General features: G+C 42.3%; 1 pseudogene; it reads right to left on the bottom strand.

Moving 5' to 3' along the window:
• Window positions 1–2,000: 2,000 nt before the first annotated feature.
• On the bottom strand, window positions 2,001–19,205 carry LOC136481120 (L-type lectin-domain containing receptor kinase IX.1-like; annotated as a pseudogene).
• Window positions 19,206–19,605: the final 400 nt, after the last annotated feature.

The following is a 19,605-nucleotide window of genomic DNA, read 5'->3' as shown; positions in this document are numbered from 1 at the left end:
GAAAAAAAATTTAACGCCGGAAGGCCCCACCGGGCAGCCACAGGTCTGCACCGCAAGCCGCACATTTTTTCGTGCTGAAACACGCACTTCACGGCCGCTAGGTTTTGAACCTAGCGACCTCAGCCTCGCGTGGTGCCTCCTCTAACCACTCCACCCAACACTCACTTGTGTCTATATTATATATTCTTTCTACTCATATTATGTTGAACCAAATTTGAAATGAGTGTTTAGGACTCTAAACGAATTCAAATGGAAAAGTGGTCAACTGCAAAGTTGTATAACTTTTTGAGATCTACAATTTTTGTTTTTGTTGTTTCTCCATCTGAGGTCATTTGAAAAATTTAAATTTCAAATATTGGAAATTTAGATGTAACTATCCTCAACTAGATGATTTCAAATTAAAAAGTTGTCAACTACAAAGTTGTATAACTTTTCGAGATTACAACTTTCGTTTTTGTTGTTTCTCCATTCGAGGTCGTTTGAAAATTCAAATTTCAAATGTGAAAAATTCAAACGTAGTTTTCCTTGACAAAATAATTTTAAATGAAAAAGTTGTCAACTACAAAGTTGTATAACTTTTTAAGGTCTGCAACTTTTGTATCGATTGTTTCTCCATATGAGGTCGTTTGAAAAATTGAAATTCAAATTTGAGAAATTCAAACGTAGTTTTCCGTGACAAAATGATTGAAAATGAAAAAGTTGTCAACTACAAAGTTCTATATCTTTTCAAGATCTACAACTTTTGGTTTTGGTCATGTCTCCATCCAAGGTTATTTGAAAAAAATTTAAATTTTAGAACATAAATTTTACTATTCGGCGTCCATTTTTAGGGGCACCTCTAGATCCAGCCGTTTGTAGGGGTGGCTAGATATACAGCCACCCCTACAAATAGGGTCATTTGTAGGGGTGGCTGACAGCCCCTACAAATGGATTTATGGGGCGGCTCTAGATGGGAACCATTTGTCGGGGCAGCTTAATATTGAGCCATCCCTAAAAAAGAGGCATTGCTACAAATCATTTATGTAGTAGTGAATAAAACTTTGAGCCGCCTCTAAAAAAAAAGGAGGCGTTGCTACAAATTATTTCTGTAGTAGTGAATCAAACACTAAAACATATTAGATAACCCCGCAAGCTAAGAAAAGAATAATTTAATCAAAACAATATTAAGGAATTCACAAATATGGGCAGAAGCCAAGTCGTAGCATTAGAGTGACATCTTCAATACTGTTATGGTTAAGGTGAAAGATTGAAAATAGGGATGTGCAAGCACGTAGGAAACTTCTTTGCTTGCAGCATAAAATGCTCAAAGTGGTGGAGCAGCACCCTAAGGTTGATATTACAAATTCATGTGTATTATTGCTACATGAACAATTTTTAAAAGATGTGAATGAAACCATGTCAGATGATGTCTTTCTCTGACCATACCTGGTAAAATTGTGTGTTACATAGCTGGATAGGTGAATAATAATTTGCTCTAAATTGATCACAACTAAACTTCCAAACAAACCATCATGTAGATCAACAGAAAAAATATCAAAGTAGGCGTCCAGTGCAATGGGCTCATATTGACTTTGGATTTTTTTTTATTTTATTTTTTTGCGAATCAGAGCTTCATTCTTTTTTTTCATTCATCAGGGAATATGAAAGTTACACTCTTCAGTCAGCAGGTTGACAATACAAGCCGGGGCAAAGTGCTACTCTCCCAGCCTGGTGTCGCCTGTGACTTGCTTTGCTAGTACATGGGCAATGCGATTACAAGAACGGCTAGCATACATCAAAGTAAAGTCTTGAAAACCTGAACTAAGCTCCTGGATCTCACTGAGAATTGGCGCTAGGTAGGATCGTTGATAGTCCCTGCTTGCCCAAAGTCTGACCAACTCCTGGCTGTCAGTTTCAAGATGGAGCTTCTCCACCGCTCTTTCCTTGGCAAAGATCAGACCATCACGGCAGGCCACCGCTTCCATCATCAAGGTGTTCAATCCATGCTGGTACCAACGCGCTCAGCCACCTACAAAGTTACCGGAGGAATTCCTCAGGATGATCCCTGTTGCACCCTGCCCGATGCCCAGCTGGTAGGCTGCATCAGTATTGCATTTGGTCCAACCATCAGGTGGTGGTCGCCAAACAGGTCTACCGGTGCTCAATATAGGCTTCTCCTTTGGCTTGTTAATCTCCCATAAATCATGCGCCAGATCGACAGCCCATCGCACAGCTATCCTGACTGGTATCTGGTCTTCACCATGTCGCCTCTTATTTCTCTGCGTCCACAGTGAATACATACCAATGATGAAAATATTTCTCTCCTTGTCTGAACAGAAGCCCTATGCTAAGATATCGGATGCCCAAGTATTTGAATTCAGGTTCGGCAGCTTGTCTCCGGTTATGGATTTGCATGCAGGATGATTTAGCCTTTCTACAGGCCAAATTGGGCCATAATATGTCAAGTAATTTTGATGATCCACGACGGACTCAACTGAAAAGGGCCTCAAGACCATTATCCAATACTTATCGCCAAAGATCAGGGCGAGTGGCTGACAGGGGGGTCAGCTGACCCCACCCCTAGGTCGGCCGACCTGTGGGACCAATCTCCACCGCCTATGAGGATCAATCTCCACCGTGCTTCCATGTCGGTTCAAATCAAGGGACGAGATGAAGTCGTGATACGGATCGATGACATGGCACTGACTTGCCCCCTACTCCATCTCCCCTATAGAAGGCCCCCTAGACCCCCTCCAAAAAGCCATCGTGCATCGTCCAGATCACATTACAGAGAAGAGAAGAGCTCCCACAAACTTAGGGTTTTAGCATAGCTTAGTCAAGTTAGGTCAAAGTAGAGTCGGGCTTTTGCTCGGATTCCAGATCCAGTCATCTGGAGGCTTGGTATAGCCCTTGTATCCAATACATTCATCTTACATTATGACTTTGATCATTTATATCAGGCTCTTAGTTATTAAGTTCGAAGTATGCTTTGATTATATGCTTAGTATAGTCGAAGTTATTAATATGATTATGCATAGGATCACAGAGCCCTCGATTAAGTATTCAAATTGGTTGAGTAACCGAACCTTGTGTAAGCGTGGTGCTTATACATTGTTTTGCCTGTGGATGCACCCTGCATGCCGGAACGTATGGTAGACCGTGGGTGTGATAGCCTCGTTGATCCATCTCCCATATGTAGGACTAGTAGGACCCGGTCACGACGGAGATAGTATATTTAGCTATGCTTCTCTTTAGAGATGTCCCTTATGCATATGAGTATAGATAATCTGTTGCTATTGCTAAGTATATAAAATGATGCTATGTTATGACTTGTAATTAAGAATGACTTAGGAATTAATCTCACATGTATTTAACTTAGACTAGCTATTGCTATCTTTTGGAGTCTCTCTCTGAATGTTATACTTATCATATACATCAATTGTCGGTGGTTCGAGTAAACACCAACGAGTAAATTTATATTATTGCACGTATGGCTCGGATGGTATGCTAAGAGGACACGAAATTTAAACTGGTTTGGGCAGAATGTCCCTACGTCCAGTTCGTTACTGCTGCTCGTGTTACTAGCACTGAAAAGTTTGTAGTAGGGGTTACAAACGGGCGAGAGAGAGAGACATGTCCCAAGTCTCTAGTGGAAAGAGCGAATGGGTACCGAGAGCTGGGTCGTTGCTCGGCTATGTTCGAGGTTCGAAGCTAGTGGTTCTGATCTGATGCGATGTGATGTGCGATGGATCGTTTTTTCGATGCCCCTTAGTGGGGTGCCCCGCTTTCCCTTTTATAGGCCAAGGGAAAGTATGGGTTATAACGGGAGAAAAGAGGAGAACGAGAGAGAGAGTCCTTCAAGGTCGTCGGGCCTTCCTTTTCCTTTGCGCAGGTTCCGCTGACATGGCAGCTGGTGATAGGGACAGCCCCATGCCGGGCACTTGTCCGCTTGATGATGCCATGCCCTGCCGTTGTCAGCGGGTCATAACGTCCCACTCCGCCCCGGCGGGCGGCGCGACGAACCAGCATGCTGATCAGTGGCCGTACAGGGAGTAGTCCGCATAGTGACCACGCGTTCGTCACTGTGGGCGATGTGAGTTCCCTGAAATGACATGTCACGGGGACGGGTCGTGTGGAGACGTGACCGCTCCCTGCACATTGCTAGAAGTTTGACCCTGGGTTGTACTTTCTGGCCTGTTGTCGTTGGCGGCAACGTGAGCTTCTGTTAGGAACCGTGTCCGAGGGATCGGGCGAAGTGAAGCCAGCCCCCAGACGTCGGTCGAGGCCGAGTCAGCCCTCAGACATTAGGCTAGGCGAAGCCAGCCCTCAGACGTCGACCGAGGCGGAGCCAACCCTCGGGGGTCGGCCGAGGTGGCGCCTACCCTCGGGGGTCAGCCGAAGCGGAGCCAGCCCTCAGACGTCGGGCGAGGCGGAGCTAGCCCTCAGACATCAGGTGAGACGAAGCCAACCCTCGGGGGTCGGCCGAAGCGGAGCCAGCCCTCAAACGTCGGGCGAGACGGAGCTAGCCCTCAGACGTCGGGTGAGGCGAAGCCAACCCTCGGGGGTCAGACGAGGTGGAGCCCAACCCTCGGGGGTCGGGCGAGGTGGAGCCCGCGACCTCAGTGTCCACCGAGGTGGAGCCCACCCTCGGGGGTCAGACAAGGCGGAGCCCATGGCCTCGGTGGTCGGACAAGGCGGAGCCCAGCAAGAGGTGTAGTCGCGCTCTTGACCGCTCGGATGAATCAACATTGATGGTTATTAGTTCCTCCTCTCCGAGTACCCTACTATTGGTCCCCGACATCTATCTTTTGGTTTACCTTTGTATAAAATAAGTGTTTAGTTAGTGATTGCATCATAAATACATATATTGTCAATCTTTCCCTTGCCATCATTCCTCCCTGTGGTAAAATATAAATAACGATACTTAGAATACTTCCGGTAAAGTGCTATTATGTGCGCTTGCAGAATTCTTATTTTCTTATTTGCACTCATAAATACCTACAATCATCTTCATCATCACTGAAATCGGCAACAGCTCCCTCTTCCTCTGTGAGGTTGAGTTTGCTCAGTAGATCCATCACACTCGGGCCAGGCGTGAAATCCTGCGCCCCCTTCTTTCCTCCTCCTGCCTCCGCCATTGGTTCAGAACTGGAAGGAGAGGAACAACAAAGGTGATCCACAACAGGAACGGTGCAGACACCACACGATCCCAAACACTATAACCTAAGCAGCGCATAGACCTTAGTGGGGAATTAGGGTTTTAGAACATTATTTGGTCGACGGCGCCAAGATTGGCTAACCGGCGATTTGTGGTGGCCGCCGCCGACGGAAAGTCGGTGGGCGGGGCGTGGACGTCGGGATCATAGCGATCACCAGTGGGGCAGGCCTAGAGATCACCAGCGTGTTGGTCTAGGCGGCGGGATCGTGCTCTCCTCCATGATCCCCTCCGTGGTCATCCGGGGGAAAGCTCCAGAAAATCCAGATCTTCAGCGAGATAGGATAGGTGTATCGCACTCTTGACTTTGGAATTGAAGTCTATATCCCTGTGTTAGCCTGTTAGGACGGTGTGCACCATCTGTACCAAAAATAAGAAGGAAATGGCTTATCCATGATCATAGCAGCACAAGATAGCTTCTCGAATAAATATATCGAGCGAGTTCTGCTGGTGGGATTTCGGCTGGTTTTTGTGCTGAAACAAGCTGAGCCTAGATGAGCAGAACTGGGTGATCAACAAATACTACACTATGCTGCCTATGCATGTCTGCATGGGTACAGAGGGAATAAAGAAAAGGAGCGATCTCCGTGAAGACAGTCGTCCATGGACGTAGCGCCTTGAATGCAGGATCGGCCGAGAGCCAAGAGGCAAGATTAGCGTTGTTGCCGTAGAGCTGTATGTATAAGTGGGAACGGACAAAGAGAGAAGGGGTGCTGTCTCTTTGATTTCGATGACTTGGGATACGGAGGGATGGAATTGAAGTATCAGACATCACTGGTAGATAATAGACCTTTGATCCTTGATCAAAATGGGCTCTAGTCCCGACATTTTTTGCGCTCGGGACGAGAGATACCTTTAGTCCCGGTTGGTGGCTCGCATGGCTAGTGGATGATAGTGGTGTCGTCTCTTTGCCTTCGATCACTCAGGAATCAAGACATGACTTGGATGACAGTTTCCAACATAAAGACAGACTGAATGGCGGCATCTCGTGCTGCATGATGGATCATCACCTTAATAGCTAGTGGATGACAGTTTACAACATAAAGACTGACTGGATGGCGGCATCTCGCATGGACGGATAGATGAAAGTGAAAGCTTATGATCCAACGGTGAAGAATAACAGAGATGACGTGGATCAACGTGGTTGCAGAGAAATAGAAGTTCATGAACCTTAGTGGGTTCCATCTATATAGGTTATATAGATATAGATACACCAACACATGGGACCCACTCATCAGAGGTGTAGCAAGTTCTCTTTTTTACTCTGTCTCTCTTATCTCCTCTCTCTCTTATCTTATGTTATGTTAAGACTTCTACTAGACTCTGAACTAGTTCACCAACCCGTGCTTTCGCATGGGCTAGAATCTTATGCGACACTAACTAATAAGAATTACATATATTAAATATCTTTTTCTCTTCACTAATATTCTAAAATAATAGCTGTAATAGGTACTCTATAGTCTATATTCAATTGTGATAATCAATCAAATATTGATTTATATGTTTTTTCATTCATATCCATAGTTTTTTTCTTTACATAGCACCTCTGTGTATCTCCAATATACATTTAGTTGAAACATTTGCTTAAACTATGATAGTTTTAGCTACAGTGTCTATTTTGACGACATAAACCTAATTTTTTATTCTTTTCCCCAAATTTTAAGCTTATTAATTCCTTAGATACAATAGCTATTATTTACAATGTTGATTATAGTCTACCAAATTGATGGCAAAATATTTTAGATTTTTGTAAGAATTTTAGATCTACCTTTTTTATTTCTACTATTTTCGTGAGTAACAATTTGTATGACTAATCTTTTTTTAGCACCATATGTATTTAGTTGAAACATAAATAAACTTAAAGTATATAAACTCTTATTCCATCCCTTTATGTGATATCATGAAAATCTACCCTTTAACATTTAGCTTTTGATCTAGTTGTTGTATTATTTTTTTTACATGTATTAATCTGAAATTCTAATGCTTATTGGTATGGTTTATTCAAAATTTTTGTGTTTTATTTTATAAAAGAATATTCTAGGTCCTAGGCTACCCTCTTAGTTTTGACAATGTCATAAATAGTTGTTTCAGCATGCACCTTGGTACTCAAGATGTTGAATTTATTGTATCCTATTAGTATTGTTTTATTATACCAATTATTTTTAAAATTAAGTTACTAATATTCATATGACATAATATTTCGATCAAAATGTTTAAACTTTTTTCAACACAACTTACAAAATCTATCGTCATGAGTGTTAATATAACTAAAAGTGAGCTGTAAGTGTCATTACTACGTGGTTTGCTAAGGATATATTTCCACGCTTGATAACCCTATAAAAATAATTATTTATACTAATGTAAGTTTTAACTTATGGATGTTGAATTAGTTGTAATAGCTTATATTAGCATTTACATGTAGTTTTGAGAGAGTTTTGTTAATTTTTTATAATGGTTGAGAGGTGGATAATTTAGGTACAAATTATATAGGTATATATTACTTTACATTATCTTTCATAATGCCATTTATGGGTAATTTGAATGCAAACTTAGGCGTCAGAGCATTATCTTTCATAATGATAGAGATGCATAATCTATAAAAATTATTATTGGATTAGTTTAATTATCTTTTCCAATTGTGGCGGTTTGAATTTTTCCATATAGGCTTTATTGAAAACTCCACGAATCATGGTCCCCTAATTTTTTAGCAACATTAGCATTTAATTTGAGGTAATTCAGTGACCTTATTATTAAGTTGCAAACGGTCCTCCAGCCTAGTAGTTGGAGCTCCTCAGTAGCACACAAGAGGCTAGGTTCGAATCCCCATGGCACAAATTTCTGGGTTGGGTTAAAAAAACAAAAAATAGGTAGGGACTCCCCCGCCGACAGTTCAAAAAAACATTATTATTAAGTTAATAAAAAAATTATACCTAATGCTGAATAAGGATTATCAGCCTGTTCGCTTGCTCGTAAACGATCGTAAATTTTCAGCCGGGAACAGTATTTTTCTCTCACACCAAACCAGCCAGCAGTAAATAATCCACGATACGATACGGCCTCCCGAACAGGCTGTATATCAAAAGTTATTTGTGTGAAGTAATCCAAGGACATTAAAATTAAAATGAAAATTATACCTAATGGTCAATAAGTATCATATCATGTACGTCGCATGAGACAAATTAAATTATAATTATGGGATCTAGTAAGATGGCCATACCTTTAGTCTACAGGTGCGGCCGGTGCCAGCGTTAATGTATATGTCGTGGTTGCCGGATGCCGTGGCACCGGGCCTGCGTGTTCCCTCCTTCCCTTTCTCCACGTAGATCTCCATGCATGTCGTCCCCATGACGCTAGCACACGCCCGTCCTTCCGTCCCCTCGATGCGGCTATATCGAACGTCAGTGGTCGGTGCATGGCTGGACGCCGGCTTCCTCCATGCGTATGCTAAGTGGTGGGTGGAAATAGTCACTTCGTTTAGCAGTTGATAAATTTTCTTCATGCCTGGATTTTAGGGTATTTTTGTTAGTGGCTGGGGCCAGTGCCGGCCCTAGGGGTAGGGCATCAGGTGCGATGGCCAAGGGCCCAAGCAGAGGAGGGGCCCAAGCTCAGGTATACAAACCTGCAGGTCCTATAGTCCATTAGGCATTAGCAAACTAATGAGAAGAAAGACGTAAAACTGGTCAGGCGGTCCAAAAAGACAACATTGTCATTTCTTTCCTAATTTCCTTTCCCCACGGCCCTCAGATAGAGAGAAGACGAGGAGTCACACTACACACAACACACTCTGATCGTGAGTTCGCGACGTGCGCCTTACACACGCGGAGCTGGCGAGTCGCGCCACCGCGAAGAGCTAGACTACCGGAGACATAGACATGGCGCACGAGGACGGCGACCAGGCAGGGCTCCACGACGACGACATCTTGATTGTGGGCTTCTTATAAATTGCGATCACCGATCAGTTGTTTAGGTCCAAGGTATTTTTTTCTTTTTATTTTTAATCCAAATTAATTATTTGTATAGTATTCCAGACTTCTAGTACTTTATACCCATATAGTCATATTTTTCTTCTAATTTAGGTGTTAGAATTTTAGAATGTTACCAAAAAACATTTGTCATGGGTGAGAAAAGAAAACGAATATATTGTTTTTTTAATCTACATTATTCCTCGATAATTATCATAAATCTATAAATATATTGCCTAATCTACATTGTTCCTCGATAATTATCAGACATGTTAAATTAAAAATATGTTATTGAATTTGCTTTCGTTTAGCAAGTAAAATTAGCACCTATATATTATAAGATTTTATACATGGTGATCACTACAGGCCACAATAAGCACCCTCAAACATTCATTCATGGTGATCTACTCGGAACCTACAAGTCCCCTCATCACCACAGTACAATTTCATTATGCAAGCAAGCGATACGGTGAAATCAGAGTCGCCTGACACAAAAACATTGCTGGATCCCGCGTCGCGGCCAGGTCGCCAGGAAGCAATCAACCGGAAACCGCACGGCGAAGCCTGACACAGGCTAACACCACGAAGACCTCCCCGTCACTGAGAGCCACAAGCAGTTCAACAAAGAAACTGGGAGTGGGTGGAGAGCTAGCGGACCTAGTGCCGGTACACGCTGGGGACATCGAGCGCCTCGACGTCGAAGGAGTCGGCGCGTGGGCACCGGTGAAGTACGTGCCTGTGCTGTGTTGGCTTCCTCCTTGCTTGCTCGGCCACGCGACCACAAGTCAGCTGCCCGGCGGTGGGTGCCGCGAGGAGCCGTCCGGAGGCGGCGCCCTATTTTTACCTCCTCCGTTGGAACATCTCCTCAGGTAGGTGAATGGATACCCCGCGACGATCCCTTCCGGCTCGATCATGGTAGGGAAAATACTTGCTATACGTAGATTTTAAAATAATGGATTTCTTTTCTTCTTCTTTTAATCTATAATAATAATGACAAATGTGGGTAATTTTCTAGAAAATAAAGTAGATCTAATGGTTACCGATTGACAGAGTCTATAGTTTAATGGCTGGATGTTTCTGATTAATGTGAGAATTTCTAGCATTTATCTTTTTTTTAGCGCGTCTGGTGAGAATTAACGTGAAGGCTCCTTTAAGGCCTCCAATTAGTAATAGTAAGATGCGGTGTTATGAACAAAATTGAGAACCAAATGGGTTGTAAACTTAATTACCTTACCTTTCTTTAAGTGTGATCTGAACCAGTGGTGAACCATGTAACGTCTTGTCTATTGCAATTGATCCTGGACGAAGGCTGTAGAGATGTGTGTTATATGGGTAGCACACACCAAGACGACTGAATGGATCAGTGGCGAAGCTACGTTACGGTGTCGGGGTCTCTACTCGGCGACCGATGCAGGTAGCGTGCGATTTTTGGTCAGCATAGACCCCGGCAAAAAAAAAATGTTTGACCCCGGTAAAGGTAAATCGCAGGCCTAAGGGAGTGTTTGTACCCCTGGCTAAACTTTAGTCCCTATCGGATGTTCGGACGCTAATTATGAGCACTAAACATGTAATTATAAAACTAATTGCACAGATGGAGACTAATTTGTGGGACAAATCTATTCAGCCTAGTTAACCCATTATTAGCACATGTTTACTATAGTACCATATTGTCAAATCATGGCCTAACTAGGCTTAATAGATTCGTCTCGCAAATTAGTCTCCATCTTTGCAATTAGTTTTCTAATTCACTTACGTTTAGTCCTCCTAATTAGTGTCCGAACGTCCGATAACACAGGGACTAAAAATTAGTTATGAACCTAACACCCCCCAAAGGTGGACAGCAGCAGCCTAGCGTGGCAGGGCCCAGCCGGCCAACCTTGCAACACATCTACGCATTTACGCAAGCCGCCAGTATCAAGGGCAATAGGAAAGCCCAGCCCAGTAGGCAATAGTCCGCTTCGTGCTTTCGTGGACGTGCAGCACCAGCATATCGCTCGTCGTTCTCATCACGCTGTTAGTCGGCGGCGCAACGCTCATAGCCTCATCCATCATCCTGGGCTCCTGGCAACTACTGCAAGGAGGCTTCGTCTACTCTACCAAGCACCTAGATATGGTAACCCAAAAGACCAAATCCCAATTCTTCAACTGCAATTGACGAAGAAAGATCCTATATTCAATTGACGAAGAAGGATCCTATTCAGGATTTGTAGAATTCACCAGTTCCCAATTTGTTCCTTATGTTTGAGAAGTCATCATATTTCTTTTGTTGATGTTTAGAGTTTCCCTAATCCCCAACTGATAAATAAGGATACATTTATCTTTTTCCGTTTTTCAGTTATAATTTATATAAAATAGAAGCAAACACCAAACAACATCACATCATATTTTGTTTCTTCATAAAGGAAACTAGCTTCATCCATTGGGAGAAGGGAATCAGATCAATTATTATAAATATTTTTTAATAAATAAAGAAATCAAAACTAACATCATCTCTCAGAACAAGGCGAATAATACAGCCCGCTTCCCTTCTCTCTCCTCCACCTCAGCATACATATCACCTACAACCATTTATTATACTTGCTCTTAGTATCACTGCTTTCAATCCCAAGAAAAATTATTTTGTGATATAAAAATTTAGAGTTCAATAGAGTTGGCTAAGTCATATCGTAGTGTTGATTTCAATTTAACACAAGTGAAGGATCTTGGTCATGAAAATAATATTTATATTGATAATATGCAAGCTTACAAATTATTATCCATAATATTATATTGTTGAATATTAATATTGTCTATAAAATTATATTAATACAAATTAAAAGTTAGCACTGTGTATTTTGACCAACCCTAACAACATTTTATCCTGGCTTCGCCACTGGAATGGATGTGGGCTAAGTGTGGTCAATGGACGGCAGCTTGGCCCTAGCGTCCGGCTCAGCTGGGGGGCAGTTTTGACAGCTATGATGGCAAAAAAAAAAAAACACACCCTAATAACCTATACTTAAACTTTGCAAGTGACATAACAATAGCAATCCACTAAACCAAACTTAAGTGTAGATGTACTCAACATCTCATATATCTCATTGGAATGCTTAAGAGATTCTCTAAATCTTTTCTGCAGATCGATCCTAATTCAAATTGTGAAATTAATATGGCTTAATTATGATTTTCTCTCTCCATTCCAAATGGTATTGTTTTTGAAAGAAAAGGAATTAAGAACAGAAGTTCAATACAACACCCCAACCACACACCCATACAACACCCATAAAAACAAACCCCGGCCTGTTCCAAATTGTAAGTCGTTCTGGCTTACTTAGATTTACATCCTATCTTGAAAAGTCATAACGAGATACAACAAAAGCCCACTTTTGATGAGTAGGCTCTGTTTGTGTGTTACAGTTGCCTAGTATTTTCTGCTTTTGTCGTGTATTTAAGATGGAATAATACATGATGTATTCCTGTGTTGTCTAGTTCGCATGCAGGTGGGTGAACTCTGTTTCTAGGTACAAACTGGGGCGCTGTTTCTGTTCTCTGGATACCTCTTGCAGTGGCTCCATATAGTTGTTTCTTCGGAATCGTACACATCAACATTTGCTATAACACGGCACCTATATGCATATATACTGGGTTTCAGTTTCATCTCTGTTTCAGAAACTGAAAGCCTTAGATCAGAAAGTTGCATGACTCCCATACTTCGCTCGTCCTTTAGTCTTTGGCTATATGCACGAGAGGAAGAGAGGAAGTTATAGGCACCACACCTCTCGTTTGCAAGTCCTCCTTCTGGGCTGACTCTGCTTCTAAGTTGCTTCTGTTAATAAATAAATTAATTAAACTGCGCTCGGTATTCTCCTCGATCGATGGTGTGCTTGACCTGCAAGTTTGTTTTTGTTGGGCAGCCTACCCTCTTGCTACAGCTGGAAAAGAGTTTGTTGGGCCCAATAACGATTAAACTACCCGAGAAAAGCCCAGTAGTGGCCTAGAGGAATTGTTGGATCGAACAAAAAGCAAAACAACTAAATGTTGTCAGAGCCTTAGTGTGAAAAAAAACTGAATGTCCCATAACACTAACTAATGGCTATGTTAATGGCGTGCTAATCGCTATTTTCCTGTTTAAAACTAGACATTAACTAGCCGTTGGAATCCTCCGGTGAGGTCTCTCCATTGGTCACCAAAGTTTTTATTGGTGAGTACGTTTTTTGTGCTGTTAAGTGAGGTAATTGCTAGTTGTTGAGTGGCTCTATAAATAGAGGTTTGCTCGGCCATTTTAGATTTCTTGGCACCCTTGGTTGATAAGCATACATTCTGCTTAGAGCTCAGGAACATACTCCACTCACATTCACACACTTGAGTCACTGATTTGGTAGTCTTGTTGGTTGCCGCCACCTAGGCGGCCTGAGACCAGCAGAGGATCCAAGAAGCACCCAAATTGGAGACTGTGGGTGGCCCCGGGTATCAATTGTGAGGGGCTCTTGTGCTCATCCCCGAGGTTGATCATGAAGAGCAACTCTAGTGGAATCAAGGCTTGTGGAGCGCCTTGTTGATCGATCGGCTCATTGGCAAGAACCCATATTGGGTTCAAGCTTGAGGGCTTGTGGAGGAGTAGAGATCCTTGGACTACCTCAATGTGGAGTAGGTTGCCAGCGACCAACTAAACCTCATACAATATTACTCATGTCTACTTGTTCCCCTTGGTTTGCATCCCTACACTTGCTCCTTTACTTTGTGTATCATGTGCTTGTGTAGTTGTTTAGCTGGCTTGCTTGTTGCCTTGTGCTTGTTCCAATTGCTAACTTGGTCAAGTAATTATTCTTGTCTAACTCTAGTTGAGTAGTTTAGTTGATCCATCTTGTTTACCTTTTGGTAGTTCTAGCTAGTGTAGCCGAGGAGATCTAGTCCTTGCTCGATGTTTGGCTTTTGCCTATGCTCCTTAGCTTGTACTCCCTCCATTCTATTTTATAACGCGCAGGTTAGAATGGCATGATGTCCTAAATTATAGTTTGACTATTCATTTACTTTACATTATATGGTTTATGCTAATAAACCTATGATTATTAGATATTACAATTGCTTACAAATCTAATGTAGCAAGTTTGTATTATAATAGTTAAACATTGTTAGCTAAATTATTAGTTAGAGTTTTTGAAGTTTGAATCTTGATATCCATGTGCGCCTTATAAAATGGAATGGAGGTAGTAGTTCCTAGTGCTTAGTGCATTGCTTGTTGCTTGGGCACTTTGTTAACTAGATGTGTGTAGGAGGCTTGCATTAGTTATTAGGCTAGGTTCATTGTGCTTACTAGGGTCACCTTTTGTAGTAAACTATTTGCCTAGTTTTAATTGTGCCTTGAAGGAATTTTTAGTCTATTCACCGCCTCCAGCCATCTTATGGTCCTTTCAACAGGGCTGTTGTGAATCACATGGGGCATGCTCGTATGCGGTGGTGACACTTTGGCAAAACTGCAAGGCCAAGGGTGCCGCTACCCAGGCCCGGTGGCTGCCGGCGGTATCTGGTGCGGCTAGGAGTGTGCTCGGCATGTGGCAGCTAAGTGGCTGCAGGCATTGGTGGTTGCTTGCACAGTGCGATGACAGCAGCACGCATCTAAAAGCTTTAATTAGTGGTTCACTCACATGTCAAGTCCATCTATTTTAGTTTCGTGATTTTGCGCGATTTGAAATGATATCAGAAATAACAGCTACTAGCGCTTGTGCAGTGGATGAGTTGCAGGACGACATTGGGCAACCACCAGATTCTGATCTAGAGGCTATTTGATATTGGATGACAATGGATCAGGCGGTTGGAAGCATGTTATTATCAAGTTTGGGAGAGTGAAGATTGAAATCCTGTTTTTTGGTCTCGCAAAAAAATGAAGCTGAGAATTTTCAAAGTTTGGCCACATTTGAAATATATGCAAATTCTATTAATTAAATGTCAAAATTTATCAAACTTTGGTCCAATTAAAAATATATTCAAATTCTGTTAAATAGATGTCAAAATTTATCAAACTTTGGTCTAATTAAAAATATATCCAAATTATATCATATGGTGTTTCCAAAATGTTTTTTTTTCAAGAACGCACCTTTGCATGAATTTCATTAAGAGAAGTTTGGACCATACAACACATGCGAACCATCCTGAACAAGCTGCCGAGAGGTCAGCATTGAACAAGATGATCACCCAAGGGAGCGAGAGGGAGGAAGCACTTGCGGTACTCCTACAGAATTGAACATCACTGCCGGTCTCATCACTACCGGATTTTAAGAAACTGACAGTGATAACCCATCACTGCCGGCTTTTCGCTAAAACCGGCGGTGTTAGGACCAAACGACACTAATATTTGGGTCTTCACTGTCGGTTTTAGCTAAGAAACGGTAGTGATATTGGGTCATCACTGTCGGTTTTGGTCAAGAACCAACACTGATACTATCACTGTCGGTTCATGACTTGAACCAACAGTGATATGCAGCATGAAAACTTCATAAGTTTCTCATGTGATGTTCGATGAAGATGAACTTTATATTAAAGTTGTAGTACTCGACGAGATCTACAACTAGTTCAAACTTTTTAAATTTGAGATCGTTTGGATGTCGAAATATTTTTATTTGAAATCATTTATTTAACGAAAATTACGTTTGATTTTTAAAATTTAAAATTTGAATTTTTCAAATGACCTCGGATAGAGAAACGCCCAAAATAAAAGTTGTAGATCTCGAAAAGTTATGCAACTTTGTAATTGACAGCTTTTTCATTTGAAGTCATTTACTACTTCAAAATACTGTTTGAAATTAAATTTTGAAATTATCGAAGAACTTTAATTTCTTTTTTTAATCTCTGCCAAAAATAAGTAACTAGTCTTTCTTCCTCGTACTAACTTCAAATTTGATGATTTTCTTCCTAAAAATTTCAAAAATCATGCTCTATTAATTTATTGTGGTCTTACGGCTATTATTTTATCCATCTTTTCATGTGACTGTGTTTTATCTATTTGAATTTTAAATTTAAAAAAATGGCAACTTCAAACGTCATTTTAGAACACTAAATGATTTCAGCAGAAAAAGTCATGAACATAGAAGTTATAGAACTTATCAAAATCTATAACTTTTATTTTGGTCATTTCTTCATCCGATAAAGTGATAATAACATTGTTTACAAATGTTACATTTGTGAATAAGATTACTACCACTATATCGGATAAATAAATAATTAAATGATCAAAATAAAAGTTGTAGATCTATAAAAGTTATGAAACTCTGTAGTTGATAACTTTTTGATTTGAAATCATCTTGTTAACAAAAACTACGTTTCAATTTCTAAAATTTGAAATTCAAATTTTATAAATGACCTTAGATGGAGAAACTACCAAAATAAAAGTTGTAGATCCCAAAAAATTATGAAACTCTGTAATTGACAACTTTTTGATTTGAATTCCTCTTATCAAGCAAAATTACGTTTGAATTTCCAAAAATTCAAAATTTGAATTTTTTAAATGACCTTGATGGACAAATAGAAAAAACGAAAGATGTAGATCTCAAAAAGTTATGAAATTTTGTAGTTGACAATTTTTTTATTTGAAATCATCTTGCCCTGGATGCTGAGTTTGGGACCATCTTCCATGATTTTTTTGGCCAACTTGTCTCACATCAACTCTAGTTAATTTGTGTAATTACTTTGTCATTTTTGGTCAAGAATAAATGTTCCAGCGAGACGTTACATTTGTCGAATTAATGGTTGAAACATAAATGCCAAGTGGTGCAACGACTAGCACTGAGACTATTCGTGGAAGCGTCTCCACAATTCATCAGCCGGACGGGCGACACAAACCAGACCCATGAGTTCGTACGTGCTACCATAAACTAGAGATTGCATGGATCCACCAGCTTTAGGTACCCAAAAAAGTGCGAGCCTACTACTTCCAGCAATCCCTATAACTAAATATATGCACACAAGTAGTAAAACGGAGCTGAAACTTTTCATCTGCCAGTACGTATATGTTGAGCAGTAGAATGCACAATCGTAGAGAACAAAGATATTGGGAAACGAGAAAATCTCAGAACATTACAGTACATGTAGGATCCTAACTGGGAGCAGCGACAAGCAGCAGTTTGTTTAATAAAGTTTGAACAGTATACGTTAATAATTACTACCACGTAGAATGGGGTGGTACGACCGGTAAACTGGCAGACGATTCCTCCGACGATCCTGCCCTCGTGCCAGTGGCCTCCGCCGAACGGACGCCGCTAGAGGAGCTGCGGGAGACACCAGAGTCGACGCCCGTCGAGGCAACGATGCCAGCAGATGGTGGGGTCGCCAGCTTGCTGTACATGTGTAACGAGAGCGCCGGCAGCTTCCACTCCTAGGACTGCAGGACCAGCATGGCCTCCGTGATGGATGCGTGTGCCCGGGGTCTCGGTGCGCGCACCAGAGCCCCAATAAGCCACTAACTGATGATGGCTAATAACTGACGAAGACCGCTGACTGGCGAAGCCTAATAACTGACAAAAACTGCTGGCTGATGATGGCTGAATTTCATGAGGCTACTAACTAATGTAACTAATGTAGGTGACCAAAGGCGGCAGCCGATCGAGCCGGGAGACCTTCGGCAGACGGCACCGATTGGGCAACAAGACGACCCTCGTATCGAAGGCATTTGTGCCACCTCGAACAGCCCAGCGGGCCGACACCATGACTCGACAAGGGCCCATGTAACAAGTCGGTTTCATGTGTAAAAGTCACTAGCGCCCCTGGCGTGTTGAACTCTGTAAATAGGGAAATATGCAGGAATATGTGATAACTGGCTGGGGGCAGAAAAGTACAAGTAAGTGTGTGTAACCGTACTCTTAAAAAGGGGACTCCAACCCTGAGGAAGAGAAAGATCAATTGGCTCACCAACCAAGAGATCTTTTGCCTCGATATTCGTGTTTGTGCTGCTCGCCGGTGCAGAGGCCTTCACCTGTCTGAACTAAGCAGGAGCGCGCTCATAGGGATTTAGCTATCCCAACAGATACTCCCTCCATTATTCCAAATTAGGGGACTTTTTGATTTTTGTACATAGTAAAACCTATGCATATTGAACTGTAGAAGAACAAAATATCTTATAATTTAGAACACGAGTAGTATATTAGTCAGATGCAATGGTGAGTTGGTGACATTGGTACCCAAAAGATTGCGAGCCTACTTCCAGCAGTCCCTAATTAAATATATGTACACAAGTATAGTAAAATGCAGATTAAATTGCTCCATCTGCCAGTGCGTATGTTGAGTAGAATGCACAACCGTAGAAAACAAAGATATTGGGAAACGAGAAAACCCCTGAAGCGTGAACATTACAGTACATGTCGGATCCTAACTGCGAGCAGCGACAAGCAGCTGTTTGTCCAAAGTTTGAACAGTACTACACAATAAAAATTACTACCACGTAGAATGCATGGGGTGGTAGGACTGGTAAACTGGCAAACGATTCCTCCGACGAGCCTGCCGTCGTGCCAGCGGCCTCCGCCGATGCCGCTAGAGAAGGAGCTGCCGGAGACACCAGGGTCGATGTCCATCGAGGCAACGATGCCAGCAGAGGGTGGCGTCGCCAGCTTGCTGTACATGTGTAACGAGAGCGCTGGCAGCTTCCACTCCTCGGACTGCAGGACCTGCATGGGCTCCGCGATGGATGGGCGCTGCCCGGGGTCACGGTGCGCGCACCAGAGCCCCACGAGCAGAGCGCGCTCTATCTGCTGGTCGTGAGCTTCGTCTCCCCGCAGCCGCGCGTCAGCGGCATGCAGGACGCGGCCGACGGCCTGGCAGTACAGGGTCTATACCCACTTGAGCAGCGAGAAAGATGGATCCTTGCGGTCCACAGGTGGCCGGCCGGAGACGATCTCCAGCAGGACGACGCCGAAGCTGTAGATGTCTGACTCGGTGCTCCGGTGGTGCGTGTTGATGAACTCCGGATCGATGTACCCCATGGTGCCCTTGACGAGGTCCGTCGTCTGTGGGCGGGTGCCATGGTCGCTGAGGCGGGCGAGACCGAAGTCTCCCAGCTTGGCGTTGTAGGACGAGTCAAGCATGATATTGCTCGGTATTATGTCACCGTGCACAACACGCTGATCCCAGTCCCGATGGAGGTAGTGCAGTGCTGATCCCAATCCCAGAATAATCTTGTACCTAGTATTTGATTTATAGACCACGAAGTTAATTAATTTGTAGCTTTAATAACACCGAATGCATTCATACATGATCTTCCTACTATTAATTATGAACCACCTTACATATTAATAATCACAAGACACGCTTAAAAAATGATAAATCCTACAAATCCTCACAAAATTATGAAACATCAATCCATTAGTCTTACAGCTTGTACTCACTCTGTATACATAATTTTTACTGTGTATTTAGACATAGTACATACTCCCTCCGTACCTACAAAGAAAGTCGTCCTGGCTCACACCACCGATTTCGCAAAGT

Source organism: Miscanthus floridulus, chromosome 9 (genome assembly GCF_019320115.1).
Source record: "Miscanthus floridulus cultivar M001 chromosome 9, ASM1932011v1, whole genome shotgun sequence".
Taxonomy (NCBI): Eukaryota; Viridiplantae; Streptophyta; class Magnoliopsida; order Poales; family Poaceae; genus Miscanthus; species Miscanthus floridulus.
Note: the sequence above shows the minus strand (reverse complement) of the source record. Positions and strands in the feature narration are given on the sequence as shown.